The sequence below is a fragment of the Miscanthus floridulus genome, chromosome 10 (assembly GCF_019320115.1).
Source record: "Miscanthus floridulus cultivar M001 chromosome 10, ASM1932011v1, whole genome shotgun sequence".
Taxonomy (NCBI): domain Eukaryota; kingdom Viridiplantae; phylum Streptophyta; class Magnoliopsida; order Poales; family Poaceae; genus Miscanthus; species Miscanthus floridulus.
The window spans coordinates 125,859,574-125,877,232 of record NC_089589.1 but is presented as its reverse complement, the minus strand read 5'-3'; the positions used below and the strand labels follow the sequence as shown (position 1 = coordinate 125,877,232).

The 17,659-nt window shown below is 44.6% G+C and overlaps 1 pseudogene; it reads left to right on the top strand.

Moving 5' to 3' along the window:
- The window catches only part of LOC136489545 (uncharacterized), a 116,427-nt pseudogene that overhangs the window by 14,190 nt on the left and 84,578 nt on the right, over positions 1–17,659 (top strand).

Here is a 17,659-nt window from a genome sequence, read left to right as displayed (position 1 = left end):
CATCTGCTGGCCTATGTCGCTGCCGTCCGAGTGTATTATTTTTTCAGAAATGCTATATAACACATATGTATTTTAACGTAAAAAAACACATAGATTTTTTCTCTCTTCTTCCCTCCATTTTGCTGGCGCGGGCACGGGCGCTGCCGTCGCGCAGGCTGCAGGCGCGGGTCACGCCGCCCAGGATCCGCTCTGCTTGAGGCCAGACATGGTGTCAAGATTTGCCTCTCCGCTCGAGGTTGGCTGCTGCTCTGCTGCAGCTTGCTCCTGGGTAGCGGTGGAGTCTGGCCGCACGCGTCCTCCAGTAGCCTCTCCTCCTCCTCCTCTGCTGTGATTTGTCCTTCCATAGAAAAAAAATATTTCTTGTAATCCGTGGATCTGTGATCTTGTGATTTGTGATTGTCTGGAGATAGAAGAAGGCCGGAGGCTGGAGGTAGAAGGAGGGTGGAGGCTGTTGGATCTTAATTCTATGGTGAAAAAAATTCATGTGTTGAAACTACATAAAACACATGGTTGTTGGATATACACTTATTTTTTTCTTGGGGACGACTAGCGTCCCAGCCCGAGGTTCGCGACTGGACGTCGGCACTACACTATGTTTCCTGCGCTCGCACCAGCATTCCACCGAAGAAGAAGCAAAGGCTTTTTGTAAAGTGTCCATTTTTTATGGTCCTTGCATTCACTCCCGCGCTCGCACAAAACCAAAAAAAACAGCATGCCCCCACCGGTGCCTACGTTTCACGTGCCCATGTAGGGCCCACGCAGCTCGCGCCGCCTGACCGCATAGGGGGACCGCTCGCGTCTCCGCTTCTCACGCGCATTGCAACATGAGCAACACTTGATCTAGTTTCGAAACATCCAAATGCAACACTTGCAACATTTGTCTGAAGATAAATGAAATATTTGAAACATGCGTATGAAACACATGAAACATGCATATGGAACACTTGCAAAAACACACATAAAAAACATGAAACCATTGCAAACATACGCAACATCCAGATAAAACACTTGCAACATATACGTGAAACATATGCAACATCCGAATAAACACACTTGTAATATGCGTCTGAAGAAAACACAGATGAAACATTGGGAACAGAAGCTTGCAACATACATGTGCAACCATTGCAACATGTGCAACATCCAATCTCTGCAACATCTGAAACAATTGAAACATATGCTTGCAACATGCTATTTGAGCGCAATATTTTCTCACTGTTTCGAAATGGAGGCTCATCAGTATGTGGAGTTCACCGGTGTAGGGCACGCCGGTGGCACGGAGCTCCCACTGTGACAGAACCGACCAATTATACGAAATTAAGTAAGAAAATCATCCACCAGAGCAGACGATTGAGCAAACTTAAACCCATATAACCCGGTAGTCCGTGAAATCACGAAGGATTTCAAACCAACTCGTGTCCCAGCCATGATCGTAATAAGTTTAGCGGTCACCATCACATATTACATAAAAGTTCACATAACAGACACATCAGAGTTTCAACGTAGTTATTACAAACCAGTTCGAATAAAAAGTAGCGGAAGTCTTTTGTTCAAATCACACACACACACACAGAGTTGAAATATAGTGCCAGCGGACGATCATCTCCAACAAAAGCATTAGATGAGACGTAAGGAATGACCATGCCCATGGTCCTAAGCATCACCCATCGCAGGATACAGGCAGTTGATACAGTAGCCATAGTACATCTGCCCATCTGCAACAAGTGGGAATAAAACCCTGAGTACGAGAAGGTACTCAGCCAGACTTACCCGACATAACCGAAAATAATGACACCAAGGATTATGAAGGGCTTTATAGTAGGGTAGCTGACTCATTTGCAAAAAGAAGCATTTTTAGCAATTCAAGAACCTGTCTAAAAGCATTATTGCCAAGTTAATTATTATTAACCTGTCAACTAGGTTTGCACCTATGCTAGAGTAAACATGTGATTAAGCAGATAATGATAACCAATGATCATTAAACAACTTCCATACTGTCATATTCGCTATAACTGTCCAAGTGTTCCATAGCATTTACTACGATGAAGTAACTCAAGTCAAGTGCTCACTATCCAGGAGCGATGGCGATTCGAATCGATTCCTAACCAGCTGGTGATTTATTCCTTACACAAACCTCACTCACCCGCTAAAGTGAGATATTGATCACCGAGTCAACTTTCCAGGAATCTCGAGTTTGCCAGGAACCACATGTACCCGGGGGCCGACCGACTGCACTTTGGTCTTATCATCCCGCCCCCGTGTCCTACCACACCTGCTCCGGTACAGTGCGTTGCGGGCAATCTACTCGGCCCGAAAAATCTCCCAGCTTCGCGGTCGGAAGGTACTTTATCCGGCCAGCTAAATGTAAGGCATGCGTTCAACATGACTCGAGGCCCAACAACGGTCGGTCCTTAATCGACACAGACGGAAACACTACAGTCCAAAACTCTGCAAGTCTCCGTCCGGTCTCAACTTCATTTAACACTTAGTTATACCATGACTTCATAGTCATCCAAGCAGATCCAGGTAACCACCTATAGCTCGCAGGTGACAGGAAATCACCCGACTTCTACCGGTCTAAGCCAGCTAAGCATTGACTCGACTGCGGATACCAGGGTAACAAGGATATAGTGTGACAAAGGTAAACAAGGTATAATGCAGCAACGGTTGCAAACAACTCCTGAACGTAATGCATCAATTAAAGTAAAGCATTTAATTAATTAATTTATTGCAAACCGGGAGAAAAATGCTCCGGGGCTTGCCTCTCTCGAAGGAGCTCGGACGGTGATCGGGGCACTCCGGAAGTTCCTCAACGTCCTCCTCGTTGACTTCTGGCACTTCCTGCTGCTGCACCTCGAGCTGCTCCTCGGGCTCCTCGGGGATGACGACCGAGTTCTCGGTTTGCGATCCTGTATGATGCAATGCGCGTAAGTGATTATGCAACGGTGCATCGAAGGAGATGCATGCAATGGATATGTTGAAATGCAAGGTAGTCAACATCATCTAAGAACTATACTACAAGCACATGTCATCTACTGCATTCTCTTCTACTACTAATATGTTAAGTTAACCTATCTTATGAAATGCTTCAAAGATACACCAAAGCTTTACTACTTTCTTAATCACACTTAAAGCAACACTTGCTTAAACCCTAATTAATAATAGGTTTGAATAGCAACCTATATTTCTGATGCTCATAAAAATCTGAGAAAATTGCAGTAGCATACTACTACCCTCAAAAGACTACCATAAAAATTTCATGGCATTTGGATAAGTAAACTATCCTACACAAAAATGACAAGCTATAGCATGAAAATGAGCATGAAATTACTTTGTACTATGAAAAGTGTCAAACAACAGAATTAATATTTTTCCTAGGTTATTTATAGCATAAAATGACCGTACAAAAATTACCACATGCATGTTTTATACAAATTTTGCTCTCTAGCAAAAATAACAAAAATCAGCCATTAAAGGCACTTGAACTACACCTCCAAAGTTTTCCACAGCACATGCATGAAACATATTTTCCTTAGGAAGTACATGACATAAGAAGATTAACAAACTTGGAATCATATTTTTCTGAAGCCTATATATTTTTCTACATATTTTTCAAGTTATCAGCAATATTCATGATTAAATAAAGTTCTACAGAAAAGTATCTCAAAAATGACATGCACAATTTTTCCCAAGTAGATCTGGTGATAAGGAACCTAGAAAAATTTGTTTCAACAAATTTGGAGCAACTTTGAGTATCCAAATATTTTGCAAACCATTTCTGTTTTCAAATAACAAATAATAAATGGAAATCAATTCATTTCAGAATGCTGGGCCGGCCCGAAGGGAACAGCTGGCCCATGACTGTGCGCGCACACGGCCCAGAACGACGCAGCCCAGCACCGGCTTCCTCTCAGCAGCGGCGACTGGCAAATGGGACCCGCGCGTCAGCGAGAGGAAACAGGGGAAGGAGGGAGACGACGGCGCGGCAGCCGCGAAATTCGCCGACGGCGAGTTCTCCGGTGAACCCGACGGCACCGGCGTGCTCCCCACCACTATGCGCACCCATCCAGACCTTCATTTCAACCTCTACCGTACCCTAGCAACGACGGCGTCAGCAACGGCGGGCGGCAGCGAGATCGCTGCGGCGCTCCGGCGACGGCGAACTCACATTGCCACAACCAAGCTTGGTACAAGCTTTACTAGACTACTACGGAGCTATCTAAGCAACTAGAAGAAGACGTAAGAGTCCCAAGCTACCCCAACCACGGCGGCCTCAACTCCGGTGAGGACACGCGCATGGCGGCGGTGTCGGGAACGGACAATGCGCCCTTACCGAAACTCAGACGGTGCAGCCAAGGGGTGCAGGAGGTAGAAGAGAACAAGGCGGCACTGCGATGAAGATGTAGTGAGCGATTTTGCGACGGCGAGCAAGAGCGAGCTCGTCGGAGTTGCTGCGGCTGCGGTGGTGGAGCTGTGAGCGAGCGAAGAAGGCGAACGAAAACGAAAAATGAGCCGGGAACGGGTCGGGCAGGCGCGCGGGGGCTTAAGGCGAGGCCAGCGGTGCCAGAACGGCCGCGGCGCGTGGCCTGCGCGAGCAGAAGACCGGCGACGCGCGGCATCCACGCGGCGGTGATCTTCTGAACCTGTCGACACTGTAGCAGTGATTCAGAGAACGAAAGGCTGACTGACAGCGCCAAAAGACGATGCTCGATCTCCTAATCCGTTGAGTGTTAGCGAGAGAAATCAAAACGAAAGTTGTACACCTACATGCCAGCTACAAAACTCATTTAAGGATCACTGTCTAATTCGCAAAGGATAGAGAGAAAAATCATGCCAAAGTCGTGTTCAAGAAACTGAAAACTGGAATTTATACTTAGAAATTGCTAAGTGTTGAAATCAACCCAAATTCTGACTTGTGGGACCATTTTGAGTATGTTGTGCACATTTTCATGACTTGGTCACAAAATAACTTTTGTTCCTTATGAAATTTGCTACAACTTTGTTTTAGGTTGCTCTGACATGCAAACATTCTAAGTGGTACTTTTTAAACAGTCAAACCAAAAAGTCCTAGGGTCAAAACAAGTCAACCACTATTTGAAAACTTAATTAGTCAAAATGGTCAACATGAACATTGTTCCTAATGACTTTCTAAGCATAGCTAAGGTGTTTAAAAATATATTTAGCCATACCACACATTGGTCACGCAAGAATCAAGCACAGAATGCACTGAAACGATGAAAAACAATACAAATGTTATATTTGTTTCAAGGCCCTGTTTCACATGTTTCAAGTGACATATGCTCATGAATATGAAATGCAAGTGCAATTAGGCAAGAATAACACCAGGGGTGTTACAGCCCTCCCCCCTTATAAAAATCTCGTCCCGAGATTTGGGTTACGAACCATTTGTTATAAAATTCTTCATAAGCTTTTTGTAGATACTCTCCTGTTTCCCAAGTTGCATCTCCCTCATCATGATGATCCCACTGTATCTTGTATGTTTTCACCACACTATTCCGAGTAGCACGTTCCTTAGTGTCTAACACTCGGACTGGTTGCTCACGATACACCAAATCTGATTTGAGTTGAATACCTCGAGGTTCTATTCTTTCCTCCGGAACACGCAAGCATTTCTTGAGATGTGATACATGGAAAACTGGGAAAACTGTACTCATTGTCTCAGGTAACTCTAGCTTGTAGGCTACCGGACCTCTTCGTTCCAAGATTTTGTATGGTCCTACGAATCTCACAGCAAGCTTTCTTCGGATCCCAAATCTTTTCTTCTTCATTGGCGTGACTTTCAGATAAACATAGTCACCAACTTCAAACACAAGGGGTCTCCTTCTTTTGTCTGCATAGCTTTTCTGGCGTGATTGGGCAGCTTTCATATTCTGCTAAATAATATGAACTTTCTTTTCGGCTTCTTCTACAAAGTCAATGCCATAATATCGTCTATCACCAGGCTCGACCCAATTCAATGGTGTTCTACATTTTCTGCCATATAAAGCTTCGAATGGGGCCATCTTGATGCTTTCTTGATAGCTATTATTATAAGAAAACTCCGCTAACGGTAACCATGACTCCCATGATCCCTTAGAAGACAATACACAGGCTCTCAACATATCCTCCAAAACAGCATTTACTCGTTCAGTCTGACCATCTGTCTGAGGATGATAAGCGGTACTGCGAATCAAACTAGTTCCTAAGCCTTTGTGTAAATGTTCCCAAAAATGAGCCGTGAACTGTGAGCCTCTATCAGATACTATGGTCTTTGGTATACCATGCAACCTCACAATTTCTGCGATATACTTCTCGGCATATTGAGGTGGTCGATAATCTGTTTTGACAGGCAAGAAATGAGCGGTCTTGGTAAGACGGTCCACAATTACCCAAATCGAATCATGTCCTTTTTGGGTAGTGGGCAAACCCGTGATAAAATCCATACTGATATCGTCCCACTTCCAACTAGGGACTGATAAGGGTTGCAACATACCAGCAGGTTTCATGTGAATGGCTTTCACTCGACAACATGTGTCACATCTGACAACATATGCTGTAATTTCTTTCTTCATTTTGGTCCACCAATAGCGAGATCTTAGTTCTTGATATATCTTACTACTTCCAAGATGGATAGATAGCTTAGACAGGTGAGCTTCATCCATGAGTTTATTCCTAAGCTCTCGATCCTTGGGAACCACAAGACGGTTGTCAAACCACAACACGCCCTGTTCATCCACTTTAAAGTGTTGAGACGGCTTTTCTTTTATTTTCTCTTTGATGTGGAATATCCCCTTGTCAGTTTTCTGGCCTTCTATTATCTTACTCTCCAACGAGCAACTAATCTGAATACTATATAACACAGCAGAATGCATTAGATCGAATCCATCTTCAAGTAATGGCTGCACATTCAAGTAATGTGACTTTCTGCTCAAAGCATCTGCCACTACATTGGCTTTACCAGGATGATATTGCACATTCAAGTTGTAATCTTTGATCAATTCCAACCATCTACGTTGTCTCATGTTTAGCTCTGATTGGGTAAAGATATACTTAAGACTCTTGTGATCCGTGAAAATATTGCACACATTACCAAGTAGATAATGTCTCCAAATTTTTAGGGCGTGCACAACTGCAGCAAGTTCAAGATCATGTGTTGGATAGTTGACCTCGTGCTTTCTCAATTGACGTGATGCATAAGCTATGACTCTCCTTTCTTGCATAAGAACACAACCCAATCCAGTCTTTGATGCGTCGCAAAACACATCAAATGGTTTCTCAATATCTGGTTGTGCTAGAACAGGAGCAGTGGTCAACAGTTTCCGCAAAGTGTGGAAAGCTGCTTCACACTCCTCTGTCCACACAAACTTGTGATCCTTCTGTAGGAGGCTTGTCATCGGTTTGGCGATCTTTGAGAAATCTGGTATAAAGCGACGGTAATAACCCGCTAGTCCTAAGAAACTTCTAATCTCAGGAACTGAGGTCGGTGTTTTCCAATTCATAACTTCTTGCACCTTACTTGGATCGACTGAAACTCCATTCTCTGACAGAATGTGACCAAGGAAAGGAACTTCCTTCAACCAGAATTCGCATTTGCTAAACTTAGCATACAATTGATGATCTCTAAGTCTGGTCAAGACAGTTCTCAGATGCTCTTCGTGATCTTTCTCATTCTCGGAGTACACCAGAATGTCATCGATGAATACTACCACAAACTTATCCAATTCTGGCATGAAAACTGTATTCATCAAGAACATAAAATATGCGGGAGCATTTGTCAAGCCAAAAGACATGACAAGATACTCATACAACCCGTATCTGGTGGAAAATGCAGTTTTTGGTATATCCTGTGGCCTAATCTTGATCTGATGATAACCGGATCTCAAATCTATTTTTGAGAACACCTTGGCCTTGGATAATTGGTCAAACAGGACATCAATATGTGGCAAGGGATACTTATTTTTGACGGTCACAGCATTGAGTGGCCTATAATCTACGCACATTCTCAACGTGCCCTCTTTCTTTTTCTTCACAAACAAAGCTGGACATCCCCATTCAGACTTGCTTGGCCGAATAAACCCCTTTTTCGACAAATCTTCTAATTGCTTCTTTAGCTCAGCTAACTCGTCGGGAGGCATCCGATAGGGCCTCCTTGAAATCGGAGCTGTTCCGGGGACTAACTCAATTCCAAACTCAATCTCTCTATCTGGCGGAAGACCAGGTAGCTCATCCGGGAATACGTCCGGGAATTCACACACTACCGGAATCTGATGAATAGGAGTGACTGCCGTAGCGCATGTAACACTTATAAGGTCTGTTCTTCGAGGCAATGGTACTTGGAAAGTACCCTCACCCAGGGGATCCTTAAGGGTAAGTGCTCGACCCCCAGTATCTATGACTGCTCCCCATTCCTTCATCCAATTCATCCCTATAATGACATCCAAGACTAACCCAGGCATAACTATCAAGTTCACTCGGAACTTCCTGCTACCTAATTCAAGGGTTGCCCCTCGAACCATCCGGTTGGTCAAAACATCAGCCCCTGCTGAACTTATACGGTAACCATAACCCAATTCTGTGCATAGTTGTTCATGTTTCTGTGCAAATGCTTGACTCATAAAAGAATGCGATGATCTAGAATCAAATAGAACAACTGCAGGGTTTTCATTGACAGTAAACTTACCAGCAGTGACGGGCTCTCCCTCTGGAATTTCATCCACTGTTGTACTGTGCACTCTAGCATTATAAGTCTGCTGCTTCTTCTTGGGCGGGTATGGACAAAACCTCGAGAAATGACCGGGTTGATCACAGTTATAGCAGGGTCCTCTCACTGTCCCGGCAGATCCCACAGCTCCCTTGGAACTGCCTTGTACCGCAGTTGCGGCTGCTTTGTTGGGCTGTACTGCCATCTTGTACGGCTTTTGAGGTCCACGGAAATTCTGGCTTCTTGGCTGAGGTGGCCTGAATCTAGCGCCAGGTGCCGATGGGCGATAAGGAGGACGACCTCCCATAGGTGCTCTAGCTTGAGACGGCCCACCTTCAAAGGCCCTCTTGCGTGTCTTGGCTGCGGTGCTGGCGTTGTTATTCTTCTCCTGCTTCAGACAGTCGCTGATGAAGTCATTGAATCTGACGCGGTTGTTGGTACCAACATGCTTCATCATTTTTGGATTGAGACCCCTCTTAAAGCTGGCTATTCTCTTAGCATCTGTGTCAACCATGTCGGGAGCATAGCGACATAAGTTGTTGAAAGCATGCAGGTATTGCGTCACGGTCTTGGTACCCTGGTTCAATGCCAGAAACTCTCCCAACTTCATCTCTGTCAGCCCGGGTGGAATATAGACTCCGCGGAAGGCCTCAGCAAACTCTCTCCAAGAAATCTGAGCATTTGGAGGGAAGGTGGTGCGATGGTGCTTCCACCACATTCCCGCCGGTCCTTGCAATTGAAGTGCAGCATACTCCGTTTTTAGCACCTCAGTCATTCTCAACACACGGAATTTATCTTCCATCGTGTTGATCCATTCCTCAGCATCAAGTGGCTCTGTTGCTTCCTTGAAGACTGGTGGCCTGGTGTCCATGAAATCTTTGAAGCTGCTATATTGGTTCACTCCCATGCCACCACCTTGATTGTTACCACGTTGAACGTTGTTGGCGATGGTTCTAAGAAGATCCTCCATGTTCTTCTGAGATTGTTCTGTGTTGCGCTGACTCCCGAGTAGCTGTGCGAGGAACATTTCGGGGGTAAACGGGGGCGGAGGTGGCAAATGCGGTTCATGGGGAGGTTCATTGTTGTTGCTGTGGTTTCCACCACCACCACCACCACCGGTCCCTGCACCGTTGGCACCGGGCTCAGCGGCCTCATACGTGGTTCGGCGAGTGTTTGTCATCTGCATATTTCAGCAACAAGTATGATTGAGTGAAGCTGTAATAATTGCGAGTGAGGGAAAAATTATGCCATACTGAATTTACTGGAGAGAATAAATTCATACAATAAAAACAGAGGCACAACAATCGCAATTCCAATTAAAACAACAGCACTTAATCGAGTTACTTAAACGGCAAACATCGCGTCCATACAATCACATTGCCAGTATACATACACTGGACTTTTTATGCGTTCAGATATCGCATTCGAAAGTCAAGTTCCAAACACATGCCAATTCTCATACGTTCGAAGCAACATACGATAGATTACATGCCAACAAAAGAAAGGTCATCGCGACAAGACCTAGATACTAGCGCAAAGCTACTAGCCTACTCCTCGGGGCCATCGTCGGGATCGGAGACGTCACCATCGCCTCCAGGTGAAACTACAGGCTCATCCTGGTTGTCGTCGTCGATGTCCATGCCAGCGGCGTTCGGTGGAGCATATGGGCCAACCCCATTGTAGAGCGCGTGAAACTCCTCGTGCAAGTAGCCGTTGTATTCCTCTAGCTCATCGACTCTCTGCAACAGAAGGTTCCTTGCGTTCCAGGCTTCATTCCTTTCCTGAACCAACTGTCCAATCATGCGATCTGCATTGTTGTTGGCTTGAGTCAACGTATGCACTCGCTGCATAGCTCTATCACCTCTTTCAACCGCCTGATCTCGCTGTAAGTTCATATCAGCCAACTGCTCCTGCAAACTAGCTATAGCTCGTGCCTGTCTCTTCTTCTGCTTCTTCCCTTTGAGCTTATCCTCACTACGCAAGCCAGTCAAAGTCCAGTAGGTACTCTCAAGACCCTCATACGCTCTGATGGCGGCGAACATAGCACTCATTGCCTGGTTGTCGCTAGCCTGTCCCTCAGCTGGACCTCTGACCAATGCGCTTCCTTGAGGCTGAACCCAAATGGCATCACGAGGATCATCCCTAGGAAAAGTACCAGCTAGAGCTGCAGCAAGCTCACTGGGAAATCTGCTCATAATGTCCCTAATGACACGGAAGGCTGCTCCCTCTGCACCCTCAGCTGGAGTGCGACCCTCAAACTCCAAATGCCAACCATCCCAATCCGGAGCATCATCGAGAGCAGGAACCATGATCTCCACCACTGCAAGTCCATCATCTGCTAACTGGCTCTCATTCCAAGAGTACACCGGCTCCTGACCCTCTGGGTACCCCACATCATGGAGCACTCTCCAAAGCAAAGTTGGCATGCCAAACTCGCTCAAGAAGGTGTCCGTGGTGCGGTGCTCCCTCAGGGCCAACGGACGTCGGGGTGCTCTTCCTCCGGTGGACTTACGGGCGGTCTGCTTCGTGCGGGCCATCTGTAGCAAAAGTTCTTTTATTACTTCGGGGAAACATATTTTTGGTGATGCAACTTTTATCAAAATGAGATAATCAATTTATAAGGGGAGGAATGCATGAGATGAGTGAGATGCACAAGTAACATGATGTATGTACGTATCGTACGTTCTCACAAACTTATGAAATAATAATTTCTAACGACGAATTCGGTGGCATAACAACGATCTCTCAATTACGTAGCTAATACGTTCTACACGATAGCGTTGTTATGTACCTGCAGAAGATTCATTTCAGCCCAATTCCCAATGAATGCATAAAAACAGTAAACTTTTACCTACACGCTCTACACGAATCCCCAGATACGTGTACAACGGTAGTAACTACCCGAATCATCATCCTAATGATGGCATCGCCTCCACAGACGGAAGACCCTCACATGAGATACCTTGGTAAAACATGCGTAGAACATGTAATTACTCCAGCACCATATAAGCATTCACCCTAGACCGGCGGTGTATCCGATCATGCTCTCACAACTCACACTTACCGAGGCGTAGAGGCAATTGATCCATTCATTACCACTCAAACAAGTGGCACTCATACAATAGCACGCCGTATGAGCGACGAAAGAGAAATATGATGCAAGAACCCCAGTCAGTACTTAATTAAGCCACCTAAAGTCCTTAACTGGGCATAAAGGATATGATCACTGGCACACTTTATAGTTTTAAAATCACGTTTTCCAAATGTCTTTTTGTTTTAAATACACTTGTGAACAGTAACACGCTAAACCATGCTCTGATACCAGCTGTGACAGAACCGACCAATTATACGAAATTAAGTAAGAAAATCATCCACCAGAGCAGACGATTGAGCAAACTTAAACCCGTATAACCCGGTAGTCCGTGAAATCACGAAGGATTTCAAACCAACTCGTGTCCCAGCCATGATCGTAATAAGTTTAGCGGTCACCATCACATATTACATAAAAGTTCACATAACAGACACATCAGAGTTTCAACGTAGTTATTACAAACCAGTTCGAATAAAAAGTAGCGGAAGTCTTTTGTTCAAATCACACACACACACACAGAGTTGAAATATAGTGCCAGCGGACGATCATCTCCAACAAAAGCATTAGATGAGACGTAAGGAATGACCATGCCCATGGTCCTAAGCATCACCCATCGCAGGATACAGGCAGTTGATACAGTAGCCATAGTACATCTGCCCATCTGCAACAAGTGGGAATAAAACCCTGAGTACGAGAAGGTACTCAGCCAGACTTACCCGACATAACCGAAAATAATGACACCAAGGATTATGAAGGGCTTTATAGTAGGGTAGCTGACTCATTTGCAAAAAGAAGCATTTTTAGCAATTCAAGAACCTGTCTAAAAGCATTATTGCCAAGTTAATTATTATTAACCTGTCAACTAGGTTTGCACCTATGCTAGAGTAAACATGTGATTAAGCAGATAATGATAACCAATGATCATTAAACAACTTCCATACTGTCATATTCGCTATAACTGTCCAAGTGTTCCATAGCATTTACTACGATGAAGTAACTCAAGTCAAGTGCTCACTATCCAGGAGCGATGGCGATTCGAATCGATTCCTAACCAGCTGGTGATTTATTCCTTACACAAACCTCACTCACCCGCTAAAGTGAGATATTGATCACCGAGTCAACTTTCCAGGAATCTCGAGTTTGCCAGGAACCACATGTACCCGGGGGCCGACCGACTGCACTTTGGTCTTATCATCCCGCCCCCGTGTCCTACCACACCTGCTCCGGTACAGTGCGTTGCGGGCAATCTACTCGGCCCGAAAAATCTCCCAGCTTCGCGGTCGGAAGGTACTTTATCCGGCCAGCTAAATGTAAGGCATGCGTTCAACATGACTCGAGGCCCAACAACGGTCGGTCCTTAATCGACACAGACGGAAACACTACAGTCCAAAACTCTGCAAGTCTCCGTCCGGTCTCAACTTCATTTAACACTTAGTTATACCATGACTTCATAGTCATCCAAGCAGATCCAGGTAACCACCTATAGCTCGCAGGTGACAGGAAATCACCCGACTTCTACCGGTCTAAGCCAGCTAAGCATTGACTCGACTGCGGATACCAGGGTAACAAGGATATAGTGTGACAAAGGTAAACAAGGTATAATGCAGCAACGGTTGCAAACAACTCCTGAACGTAATGCATCAATTAAAGTAAAGCATTTAATTAATTAATTTATTGCAAACCGGGAGAAAAATGCTCCGGGGCTTGCCTCTCTCGAAGGAGCTCGGACGGTGATCGGGGCACTCCGGAAGTTCCTCAACGTCCTCCTCGTTGACTTCTGGCACTTCCTGCTGCTGCACCTCGAGCTGCTCCTCGGGCTCCTCGGGGATGACGACCGAGTTCTCGGTTTGCGATCCTGTATGATGCAATGCGCGTAAGTGATTATGCAACGGTGCATCGAAGGAGATGCATGCAATGGATATGTTGAAATGCAAGGTAGTCAACATCATCTAAGAACTATACTACAAGCACATGTCATCTACTGCATTCTCTTCTACTACTAATATGTTAAGTTAACCTATCTTATGAAATGCTTCAAAGATACACCAAAGCTTTACTACTTTCTTAATCACACTTAAAGCAACACTTGCTTAAACCCTAATTAATAATAGGTTTGAATAGCAACCTATATTTCTGATGCTCATAAAAATCTGAGAAAATTGCAGTAGCATACTACTACCCTCAAAAGACTACCATAAAAATTTCATGGCATTTGGATAAGTAAACTATCCTACACAAAAATGACAAGCTATAGCATGAAAATGAGCATGAAATTACTTTGTACTATGAAAAGTGTCAAACAACAGAATTAATATTTTTCCTAGGTTATTTATAGCATAAAATGACCGTACAAAAATTACCACATGCATGTTTTATACAAATTTTGCTCTCTAGCAAAAATAACAAAAATCAGCCATTAAAGGCACTTGAACTACACCTCCAAAGTTTTCCACAGCACATGCATGAAACATATTTTCCTTAGGAAGTACATGACATAAGAAGATTAACAAACTTGGAATCATATTTTTCTGAAGCCTATATATTTTTCTACATATTTTTCAAGTTATCAGCAATATTCATGATTAAATAAAGTTCTACAGAAAAGTATCTCAAAAATGACATGCACAATTTTTCCCAAGTAGATCTGGTGATAAGGAACCTAGAAAAATTTGTTTCAACAAATTTGGAGCAACTTTGAGTATCCAAATATTTTGCAAACCATTTCTGTTTTCAAATAACAAATAATAAATGGAAATCAATTCATTTCAGAATGCTGGGCCGGCCCGAAGGGAACAGCTGGCCCATGACTGTGCGCGCACACGGCCCAGAACGACGCAGCCCAGCACCGGCTTCCTCTCAGCAGCGGCGACTAGCAAATGGGACCCGCGCGTCAGCGAGAGGAAACAGGGGAAGGAGGGAGACGACGGCGCGGCAGCCGCGAAATTCGCCGACGGCGAGTTCTCCGGTGAACCCGACGGCACCGGCGTGCTCTCCACCACTATGCGCACCCATCCAGACCTTCATTTCAACCTCTACCGTACCCTAGCAACGACGGCGTCAGCAACGGCGGGCGGCAGCGAGATCGCTGCGGCGCTCCGGCGACGGCGAACTCACATTGCCACAACCAAGCTTGGTACAAGCTTTACTAGACTACTACGGAGCTATCTAAGCAACTAGAAGAAGACGTAAGAGTCCCAAGCTACCCCAACCACGGCGGCCTCAACTCCGGTGAGGACACGCGCATGGCGGTGGTGTCGGGAACGGACAATGCGCCCTTACCGAAACTCAGACGGTGCAGCCAAGGGGTGCAGGAGGTAGAAGAGAACAAGGCGGCACTGCGATGAAGATGTAGTGAGCGATTTTGCGACGGCGAGCAAGAGCGAGCTCGTCGGAGTTGCTGCGGCTGCGGCGGTGGAGCTGTGAGCGAGCGAAGAAGGCGAACGAAAACGAAAAATGAGCCGGGAACGGGTCGGGCAGGCGCGCGGGGGCTTAAGGCGAGGCCAGCGGTGCCAGAACGGCCGCGGCGCGTGGCCTGCGCGAGCAGAAGACCGGCGACGCGCGGCATCCACGCGGCGGTGATCTTCTGAACCTGTCGGCACTGTAGCAGTGATTCAGAGAACGAAAGGCTGACTGACAGCGCCAAAAGACGATGCTCGATCTCCTAATCCGTTGAGTGTTAGCGAGAGAAATCAAAACGAAAGTTGTACACCTACATGCCAGCTACAAAACTCATTTAAGGATCACTGTCTAATTCGCAAAGGATAGAGAGAAAAATCATGCCAAAGTCGTGTTCAAGAAACTGAAAACTGGAATTTATACTTAGAAATTGCTAAGTGTTGAAATCAACCCAAATTCTGACTTGTGGGACCATTTTGAGTATGTTGTGCACATTTTCATGACTTGGTCACAAAATAACTTTTGTTCCTTATGAAATTTGCTACAACTTTGTTTTAGGTTGCTCTGACATGCAAACATTCTAAGTGGTACTTTTTAAACAGTCAAACCAAAAAGTCCTAGGGTCAAAACAAGTCAACCACTATTTGAAAACTTAATTAGTCAAAATGGTCAACATGAACATTGTTCCTAATGACTTTCTAAGCATAGCTAAGGTGTTTAAAAATATATTTAGCCATACCACACATTGGTCACGCAAGAATCAAGCACAGAATGCACTGAAACGATGAAAAACAATACAAATGTTATATTTGTTTCAAGGCCCTGTTTCACATGTTTCAAGTGACATATGCTCATGAATATGAAATGCAAGTGCAATTAGGCAAGAATAACACCAGGGGTGTTACACCCACCTCCGGTGGAAAAGGCCATGGTAGGTCCACGGGCTGAGGTGACCGCTGTCCCCTCGGTCCTTGCAGGGTCAGTGCGGTATGCTTGCTCTTGTCAGAGCAGGCACGCCTAGCTACGCTCGACCTCCCCCATCCCTTCCGAGGGTCGTGACGAAGACAGGTCGTGCGTCTTGCGTGTGTCGTGTACTAAGGCGGGTGAAAGAGGTCGGGGATGACCCCGGCCTTGGCGGCTGGCCCACTCCGCTCGGCTTTCGCTGGGCCTCGGTCGTTTGGGCCTTCGTTAGCTGCTGTATTGTGGGCCACACGACCTGCTAACTAATCGGTGTCTTGGGACACCCCGGGGTTATAACCCCGACATAGAGCATGCCAAATGTCAAATTCTCCACTTGGCTACTACCTCAGTCCTAAAAAGTATACAATTAGATTTGTCCTATGTAAAACTATTTAACTATGTTTGTAGGAAACTAAAGATTGTTAGCATATATGAGACCTTATAAATATATTATGAAAATATGTTCCATGACGAATTTAATAATACATAATTGATAAAATAAATGTAGTTTTCTTAATAAATTTAACATAATTTGACTCGAGATAAAACTACAATGTCAAGTTCTTTTGTGTGATAGGTGTGTAAGGGTACTTGTTTAGTGGTGATGGTGGTGTGTATGTGTGTGTGTGGGGGGGGGGGAGGGGTTGAGAGGTTTGCCAAAAACAAAGGCCTTCTGCTCTCTTTGTTGGTTTCAATTTACTATGCTCTAAATTTGATAAAAAAAAACCATCATACTTGCTAGACTTTTCCACTTCACCCTACTTATGTCTCTTGGATCATGAAATTCAACAAATAGCTCATCAAAATTTCATAAAGCCATGGACTTCAATGATTATGCAACTTATATGGTGGACTCTTTCAAATGGAAGAAACTAATCAAGAACTTTTAAGACCAAATCAAACCATAGTTGCTGCCAAAGGTCGCCCTAGCAATTATTGATGAATTTAGACAATGGCTTGACCGTTTGAAACTAAAACCTTAAGATGCACCAGAGTCCTTTGTTGCCTCTACTAGATTTTCCCAATCTTTTTCCCATTTGCCATCTTCCTTTGTTGCTCTATCTTTACCCTATTCATTCTAAATTATTGTTCACTTGGCTTATCCTAAGTCAAACTTCTCTAATTTTAATCAAGTTTATACAAAAATGTTATCAACAATAAAATTTTATATTTTGAGAAGGGCTACCGTTTCACATAAAATTTGTTCTCCATATAACTTATCTTAGACGTTAATAATTTCCTTTGATAAGTTGCAAACTTATAAATTATTGTATGTATATATTTTGTTGATGGTTTATACGATAGAATTGACTGTAAACATCACTTTTTAATGATTGTAGAATAGAACCCAAATCATCAACATGTATGAACTCATTGTGGAGATGCTTGAATTAGTATTGTTCGTTGTAAGCCTGAGTCGTTATTGTGATGGCTCTAGAGGAGCACTAGACCGTGCTTTTACATTTGCAATGGCACTTAAGGCAAAACCGCCTGTCATATATATTTTTTAA